Genomic DNA, 10260 nt, shown 5'->3' with positions numbered 1-10260 from the left:
AATCCTGCTCCGAGGCCTTCAGAGACCTAAAGCTTAGCCCAGCTATTGCAGCTCATCCGGGCTCTTTGGAGTGACGGCTTCCTTCCTGCCCGCCTGAGGGATCTGGCATGAGCTCACGCCAGTCAACCAATAGTGGGGCAAATAATTGAATATACCAGGGAAATCGTTCAAAAGTGGATAAAAGTACTACATTTGGCAAACAAACTCCTTTTGAAAATGCCCGTTATCCACTCAGATGGCCATTTTCAAGATGGCCACAAATGATGGCTTGGAAATGTTTTTTTGCCATAAAATCACTTTCAACCTCTATGGTTGATCTTGGTGTCATATCATAAATCAAAAATAATCTGCATCTCAGTGGAGGTGGTTGAGGTATTTTGTAGGTGTAGGAGTGTAGTACAAGAGGTAGTTCTGGTGACATCATGGTGTTCAGTGATGGTTAACTAATTTAGCTCACATAGAAGACTAGTATTAGTATTACGTTTAGATTCCAAAATGCTTTCTAATAAGCCCCACATTTGAATATTTTGTGTTTAAAATGACACAATTAAGCTCTGAGGAAGTTTCTAAATGTGATGTCCCGCAGTCAATAATTCAATAGCAAATTCACAGGAATTGATCCAGTGGTTAAAATTCTGTGGTTTTTAGAAAATAAAAGATGCTAACACAGGCTTTCTTTTTTTAATGCCCCCAGAGGGATGCACATGGAAATGTTGGTACTTGTATCCAATTTTTAAAAAGTATTACAGCTATCAGCAGCTATACTAGGAGTGATGGCGGTGATTCACAGAGACACCACCGGCTCTTTGGCAGCCATTTTGTTGCTGCATCTCTTTCTCTCTGGCCCCGTGTCTGACAAGGACACTTGTGTCTTGAACTCCCTCTCTCCGTCCAGCTTCCCAACCCCTCCAACCCCATTTCCACACACTCAGCTGTTGTTCCTGGCCTTCATTAGATTTGACACCCCACACCCGCCAGCCATTGTCAGGACGAGGAAGGGCAGAATGGGTCTGTTTGTTGGCACCGTGTTGGTTGTGTTTGCTTGTGAATGTGGGTCAGAGTTAAGGTCAACATCTGCTTCCACCATGCGCCTCCCGCAGCCCTTAATGTTAATCAAATCAGGAGTTACAGTACAGCAACGTTTGACATCAGTGACCAATAAATCTGCATGTTGTGACCTTTGCTTTGATGACCTCTTTTGGCTCGCTGGTAAATGGAACAGACCAAGAGGAACCATGTTCATTCAAGCCTAATTTAATTTCTAACGCAATTTGGCAAATGTGATGAAGTTTGGTCTTGACTGATAAGGCGACATTCCCCTTAGGTCAGAACCTCCGTCCAATCACAAAGCTGTGCGTCCAATCATGTCAGCGGTGCAGATTTAAAGTCAAACATCTCAGCTGGAGCTCTAGTGATTATCCAATCAAACCCCTCGGCTTGTTTCTCGATCTCTGCATACCTGACTAACAGACACATGATGCCTGTGACATCTCTGTGGATAATGACTCTAGACTATTCAAACTAAATTAGGTTTAGAGCAAACAGGACCTTTTTCTGTGGATGGGACCTTCATCTGGGACTCCAACTCTGTTTTACAGAATATTTCAGATGGGCCTTAGCTCTGTTTTGAAGACTTTTGGTGTTTGTGAGAACAATGTGATCAAAGATTGAACCGAAACTCCTTGTGATATTCTATATTTTTCTTATTGTCAACATACATTAGACTATTTTAGTGCTTTTTCTACGTGTTTTCAGCTTCAAGCCCATTTGTTTGAAGTAAAGGCATAAATCACTAAAAACATGTCATGAATGTATACTTTGCCTAAAAAGCTGGTCACTGTATTTTTTAGCAAACATTACTCAAAGTGGAGTAAATAACACATTGGTTAGGGACTAGTTTCTGCTGCGGATGAATACAAATGTAGGGCAATCAGTATTCACAGCAACAGGACTGTGTTTTTACAAAAAAACTACAGTGCCCATGTTCGTTGTATTGAATAAACGTTTCGTCCAATGAGACATCAAGCATATCTGAAGTGTTTTTTTATATTTTTGGACAAAAAATGTAGCTTTACAGCACAGAGAAACAAGATGAACCAGGCTTTTATATGTCAGTTTGGTCATTTGTATGCAATTTGTTGACAATAAGAAGAAAATAGCATATCACAAGACCTTTCCTTTAAGTCCCCGCAGCTCTATGAGTTGTGTTAAGTTATTTCAGTATGCTGCTGGAGTTTGGTGTGAGATTCATAGCATCGCACACCTTCCACTGATGATGTAAATATGTGGGTGTGTAACAAAACTTGTTAAGAATGAAAAAATGAACAAAAACAATTTTCTTGCATGCATGCCAGCCAGGTAGTTTAGTTTCTTTCTTTTTTTACCTCTGCTTTTATTTGCATTTTATAATGTGATGTTTTAAAATGAAAGATTATGTCTTTGGTCTTTTAAAGGAAACATGATGTGAACAGTATTAAAGTCTCTGACGTGTGACTACAGGTGTAACTATTGCTGTTCATGATTAGAAACAATAGAGACAGTGAAATAAATAAATGATCAACTCTTATTTTCTTAAGATCAATCTAAAATTAGCAAAGCATGTGAATACATACGAGCTAAGACAAGTTATCATTTACCATCGTTTATTTTAAACTCGTCTCACACCAGACTTCATTCGTTAATTTGCTCTTTTAGACGTGGTCATGATGTGTCATACCACAACAAGAACAGAGCACAGTACACTTATAGAACTGCTTTTCTCATCAGTGCACCAGCTGGGGACACAGAGGCGGCCATTGTTAATGTAGTGTGTGTTTTTCGCAGGCTCTCCAGCTCCGATTGTAGCTTCGCCTCTGGGTGCAAAAACCTTTTTTTATTCATCACAACACCTCGTCTGTGTCGTGTCAACTTATGACATATGTTGATACAGGGATAAAAATAAATCTGTCTCCTCCTCCGCCAGTTTGCATTTCCTCAGCCATCATTGTACCTGTTACTTCAAAATGAAGAGGCACATCTTTTGTTAAGCCACTAAAACGTGTGAAAGTGAAATACTGTTGATGGGGGAAACTTGAAGAACACAAATGTGACATTTTCTGTTTGTTTGTCTGTTTTTTTTTCATGATGATGTTTACTGTGTTGATAATTTAATAAAGTATTGAGTTGAAATCTGGTGTGTTTCTCCCTTTTCATACATCTGCGAGGCTCACCCTCTTAACTCAAACTGCCTTTGTTCTCCACATGAAAAACTCTCCGCCTGCAACCCTGCTAACTGAAGACCGGCAGTAAATTCACGTGGGACATAAAATTGCTTAATGCATAGCCACACAATAGCCTGGCCGCTGCATGCAGATGGCCTTTTGGCTTCCTGTCAGATCAGAGGGGGGGTTGCGCTCCATCTGACTCTGAGCATGTCTCTGTAGTCAATCACCGGCCCCTCCGCCCAAACCACAGGTGGAAACACTGTGATGCTGCTTCTGCTCGGCAACAGCCTCCTCTCAGTGCGATATGTCAGTGTGTGCAGGCCAGGAGCATGAAAGCGTTCCTGCAGAGCTCTTTGTTTTAAGTGAGCGTGCCTGAGTGTAAAGTGACTAAAGGTCCTTACACACCAAACTGACACCAACGAACACCAAAGAACACGTCCCGACGGAACGTCGCCTCACGTCTCCTGCGTCTTGGCCATGTTTCGCACTGGAACCAAGCCCCCAGGAAGTGCGCCGGACTCTGAGGAAAAAAAACGTTGTGGCCAAACGGCGGTACTACACTTCCGTATCAGTCGCTGGGCCCGGAAATACTTTTCCCATTGACTAACATTGGGAAAGAGACATCTGTAAATCGTTGGATAATTTTTTTTTAAACTAAATAAACTACCCAGTATGAACATTTGTATAGCCCTTATTAAAAACATTCGGTCCTCAAGTTGTAAAATGTGCTAATAACGTTATTCTGAGAGTTATTTTCCTCAGCATTATGAACGCGGATCTAACCCACGGGACCGCGCCGCCCGGCACGTTCATGCGACGTGTTCAGTACTACATGAGTTTTACCTTTACCCATGGATGCACAATAAGAACGGATTATATGATTATATGAATACTTTCGTGACGTTTCGCTCTCTCAAAAGTTGGGCCATTTTGTCTTCATGCGCCAATGAGCATCTCTCATAGGAATGAACGAGGCCCCGCCTCCCACGCTGTATCCAGTTCTTATTATACATCCATAACTGGAACACACCGCAAAGACTTCAGCCGACGGCCAAGTTGCACGTACGAACTGCGCATGCGTGAGTGGCAATAACTCTCCTTACCAGCAGGTGGCGGTAGTGTGTATTCGTCATTCAAAAGAGGCAACCGGAAGACAGACTGCGTGATAACCGAGAGAAGAAGAACAGACTGCGTGATATAAACAAACAACAAATAGCGTGTGCGTTCCATTTTCACTCTACAGCGAGAAGCTCATGGGGCTTTCCCGAACCTGTGTCGAGAGCTGGAGTTAAATGAAATCTCAGATTTGCCTTCTTAATCGTTTGTTTAGGTCCCTCACTTCCGTTTCGCTTCTCATGCACTGATTCGCTAAGCTGAACAGCCAATCAGAGTGATTTCTTTGGCCGACGGCCTTTGTAGGCCGACACAACGCTCATCGACGGCCCGACATCTATCGACATCTATCGATGCCGAAAATCGGCTTGGTGTGTAAGGAGCTTAAGTCTCTTCTGCCTCAGGGTGCATCCACTGTAACTGACTGTTATTGGATGGACACACATAGCTTAACCATCAACTGCTCTTGTTTTTCTCCCAATCTTACATTTCTCCTCACTTTATTTGGCACAATCAACATCCATACTTTCTACAACAATTGCTTTTCTAGTGATGGAATGTAATTAACTACATTTACTCATGTACTATATATTTTTCAATATCTTACTCCAACTTATGGGGCCCTGCCTCCATTGGACTCCTCTGTTACTTCTGGAACATAGTGACATCACTATGTTACACTCGTGCTTCTATTGGCTAGCGCTCCAACACATTGTACGTGATAAGGGGCGGGACATCTCTAAGCGGTTGACCAATCACAACAGAGCCAGCCAGCTAACCAATCAGAGCAGACTGGGCTCTGGTTTCAGACAGAGGGTGAAAAGAGGTGCTGCAGCACAGACAGTATGAGAAAAATAAAGAGCTTTCTGAACATTAAAGCATGGAGACATGTCACAGGAGAGACACAAACAAATAATGTCCTCTTTGATACACAATATAACTTGAATAACACACACTGATTAGTATTAAATATAATAAGTTATTCGGCAGTACATCAGTAAGCCGAATGTATCTCCCCTTTTACGAGCTGCAACATTAAAGTCATTTAGACATTAAAGCATCCATGAATATATAACATGTAAAACATGCCCTTCTACAGTAAGAGTATCTGAGCTTTTTGTACCAAGGCTTACCTTTAAGCTAAATTATGTCTTTAAGCATAAATGTATACTTTTATTTACTTTTCAAATGAGCTAATGAAACCGTTTTGAGTCTTTTGGCAGAATGAATGTTGATTGTGCTGTCCTGTATGTTATTATGGTGATAATCCCACATTTATGTTTTCAGAAGTGTTTCAGAAAATATGCATAAGCAAAAGAAAAGAGCCTTTACATAAATACTGGGAAACATATTTAAAATATCACAAACAAGCTAGAATAATTCAACCGAGTGTTTTCCAGTTTTAACACACATTCAGCTTTTATCATATAACAGATGTCTGCCACAAAACTAAGACTCAAAAATGACTTTTTTGTCAAAGTGGCTTATTGTCAGAGCGCAGTGCGTCTGTCTGGGCTCTCTGTCTGATGGCATTGGAAAATGATTATTTAAATGCCATTTATAATCTGTTCACAATGTGGGAGTGAGAGCCAGTGGGGAAATAAACATATGGCGCTGGTCCGAGCCGGGGTCAGTGGCAGAGGGTGGGACACCTCAGAGGGCAGAGAGGTGAGGGAGGAGAGGGAGGTGAGGGAGGTGAGGGAGGAGAGGCTGGGATGCTTTGATTAAATGAGATGAAGAAGCATGGCTGCAGAGAGCTGCCTGAATCTCTCCAGCGTCTCCTCTGAAGACACACTCAGGCAGCTCTCTGCCTCAGTGTCACACTTCTATACGGCCCAGTGGCTTTGTGAGAGCTGCTGCTCGCTGCCTTTTATCAGCCCTCTGGGAGCTAGCATGCTTCTGCTTCTGCTCGTGCTTCCTATAGATGCTATCCAGAGACAGTGTCAAGCTGTGTTTTAAAACTATATCACATATCTAGTTCAATCTCACCACATATAACTATAATACAACTTGCACCATTGTATGACTTGCAAAAAATGTTTTGCACTATTTAACTTCCTTATTTCTATGTTTTAAGTACATTGTATGTTGCACTGTTGGCGTGGGACTTTCAATACCAACAACTACGCTCAAGCTATTGCGCTATGCATAATACTTTAAAGGTCCCATGTCATGCTTTTCCGGTTATTACCCGTCCCCTTGTGTGTTATGTAGCTTTTTCTGCATGTAAACGGTCTGCAGAATCACAAACCCTCAAAGTACACCCTGTAGCGAGTAAAACTCTAACACAGAAAAGACCTGTCTATGCTGCCCCAGAACGCCTCATTGGAGATTTTCTTTTTTCTTCCTGGTACCGAGTGACGTAACGACGACCAATTGGTGCAAATGGACCAATCCGTGGACCTCCTCACACACACATACTCACTCAGCCTTATCTTTTCTCAGCCGCAGCTACGTGGATCTCCACTCACAGTTCGCCACACACTCACGTGTGTGTGCTCAGGCTGAGTTCAGGCTGAGTTTCGCCGTGTCTCGATGTCTCGCAGACCCCACGCACTGTTGGCTCCTCGAGTCTCAAAGGGCGGAGCAGCGAGCCTCGCAACGTTCCGCCAACACGGCACCCAGACCCCACGCAGCATTCTCATCTGTTTGTCATTAGTGGTGTCATTTTCTGGTTGCTAACAAACGCCATTGTAACACATAAACACACATCAGAGCACAGAGGGCTCATAGGGAGGGGGGGGGGGGCAGGAGCTCCAACAAGGCGTTTAGGACAGAGAGTGAATACACATACTTTACAGAGATACCATATGAGAAACCAATGTGATTTTGGAACATTGAACAATGTAAATCTATTTACATTGTTGATTCTAGTATAAATCAACAATGGAATTATGATCAGTAGAAATGGCCATGACATGGGACCTTTAAAATTAAATAACTTCCGTTAAACTTACATTTAAGAAAAAATATTAATAATTTTGCACCATTATGAGGAAGCAGGCATTGTCTTTTTCATCGTCATCACAACAATAGCTTAAACTGTGTTTATCTTCCAGGGGTCTCAAACAGTTGGCTCGAGAGCTACCGGTAGCTGTCAGGCCCTCAATAAGTAGCTCTCCAAGCAAATCCAAAATGTAAAAAATACACACAAAAAAAATAAATACAATTAAAAGAATCTACAAACGAAACCTCAATCATAGCGAACTCTATCTACTTACTACAACTCTATATCTATCTAACACCCCTCCTCCCCCCACCCCCACAATGAATATCGACCAATCACGTTCGTCTGAGTAACAGTAACACAACAGGCTAATGCTAATGCTTCCGAGCCGAACGTGAACGCAATTAACACATGTGGATTTTATTTGAACGTGAATTAATCTAACGCACAGTTTGGAGATAAACAATGAGTAAGGCAGGGCCATCGACGAAAAAACAGAAGGCATACCATTTCCATCAAGAGTGGGAGACTGACTATTTATACTATAAGTGTAAAAAACAGGTGCGTTTGCTTGATTTGCGCGACCAGCGTTGCAGTCGTGAAGAAAAGCAATGTGGAGCGGCACCTCACCACTTCATAAGGAGTTTGACCGTGATGTTCCTTCTGGCAGAATCTACACAACACATCAGCCCCATTGATGGGCAGAGCCTTGTCATGCCAGCCCATGAGGGGCAGAGTTTTACTGTGTGTGTGTTGCATATATTTCTTGCACTTGACACGCACGCACTTGACACGCACGCACTTGACACGCACGCACGCACGCACTTGACACGCACGCACTCACTCACTCACTCACTCACTCACTCACTCACTCACTCACTCACTCACTCACTCACTCACTCACTCACCACACACACACACACACACACACACACACACACACACACACACACACACACACACACACACACACACACACACACACACACACACACACACACACACACACACACACACACACACACACACACACACACACACCCCCCCAGGTAGGAGGAGGACAGAGTGAAGGTACACAGCACCTACAATTTCCTCACTTTTATTACCCCGGACCTGAACACCATATATGATATAAATGTACAGGGGGGTGCATAGTGTGCACATTGAAAATGTGTTCTTTTATATGTTCTTCACAGAAAATGAGCCAAGGCAATGAGTCTCAGGTTGAAAAAAGTATTAATTGCATAAATGTTCTTTTAGTAAACACTGAAAACTGGTCCCACAGACCCAAACAGCGCACAAGGGTTAAAGGTAAGCATACAAATGTGAAAAATATATACACTGCAAAAACAAAAAAACAAAACAAAAAATGAGGAGTAAAAGTAGCTCACCACTTGTTTTATTTTTTGAAAGTAGCTCTCATCCTAAAAAAGGTTGGAGACCCCTCTTATAGACCATATAGATTTATATAGAGTCTATGATTGATCTGCTCAAGCATTCACCAACTTGACAAAACATGCGCAGGGTTTACTCAAATCTCTGCATTAAGGAAACGCTGCTAACACAAATGGTTCAAATAAGAAATCGCTGCAAGAATCTCCAAACACAATGGAAATGGGGACACTAAAGTGACGCGCACACAGCTGTCGGCCAACTTTATATTCCCTGAACGTCAACAAGCGCTCCGGTCCCGTCCCAGTGTTTTGAGCTTCTTGCAGCATTTCTTCATTTGTTATGTATTTGCATCGTCATAGAAACTGCAGCGCATTTTTCATAATGGTTTTGAGCATGTAACACTTTGCAAAGGAAATCCAATAAAAAAGGTCAAGTCCAGAGATCAAAATGTTACAAATGGTAAAAGTACAGAAGTATTATCAGCAAAATGCACTTGAAGAGTCAACAATAAAACTCATTATGCAGAATGGCTCTTTGAAAATGGTTGGATTATAATAGAATACTATCATATTTCGTTTTTGCAGGTTCTTGCAGGTTGCAAGGTTTTTTATTTTATAATTTGCAGATCAAAGTTTGGATCCTTTTGTGTAACACTACTGGGTTTGTCAGTAGAATAATGCATATAAAAACACAAGTGTTATTTATGTAAAAAGTAACTAGTAACTACAATTACTATAATAACCGTTTGCTCATGTGGAGTAGCCGTTTAAAGTGGCAGAACATGTTAAAACTCCTCCTAAAATACCTTAAAATTCTACTTAAGTAAAGAACGTCAACAAACTAATCAACATTCCACCACTGGAAGAGATCTGTCTGCTATGGTAATAAAAAATATATATTCTTAATACAGGATACACTTTAACATACATACATTTTTTAGGTGGGTATAATACGTTTTGCTGCTGCCTTTGTACTCAGCAGTTCATTGCTCAACGTATATGCCGTGACTGCTGTCTATCTCTCCAAACTGCCATCTACCTCGCACGGTTTAGTATGGTATAGTTAGGCCTTGGTAGGCCAGGCTCACTTTATGCTGCGTTTCCATTACAATTTAGGAACTGGGGTAGTAACTATAGTAACGCAGTGTAGGCGGAGCCGTGACGTCATCTTCAATGTGAAACACAAAACCAACATCAGCCGTTAGCTGTTAGCCCTCAGAGCTCACAGCTCCTCATATCTGTTCAGAAACTAGACAAAAGTTTAACAAGTACAAACCACAGACTGTCTGTGTCATGGCGAATACAGTCGCTGGTTTATTTATGTCTGTAGAGGCCGTTGTTGTGAGTGTGGACGGTCGGAGCATATACTGCGTTAGCTTAGCCGATCTCCATTTAGAAAACACGCATTTTAAAAGGTTTTTCGCCTGCCGTCTGTCTGCAGACTTGTCAAAGCATTAATTCATGGTTTTTACTAACCGGTATCATGTTGTTACTTCGGCATCATTTTGAAACGTGTATTACAATTAAATCACTGTCAAATATGTTCATTTTGTTGTAGTTGCCAGCGATTCTCTCACTAGTTTAGCATACTCAGCCTGGTTGT

This window comes from Trematomus bernacchii, unplaced genomic scaffold, assembly GCF_902827165.1.
Source record: "Trematomus bernacchii unplaced genomic scaffold, fTreBer1.1, whole genome shotgun sequence".
Classification (NCBI taxonomy): Eukaryota; Metazoa; Chordata; class Actinopteri; order Perciformes; family Nototheniidae; genus Trematomus; species Trematomus bernacchii.
Note: the sequence above shows the minus strand (reverse complement) of the source record.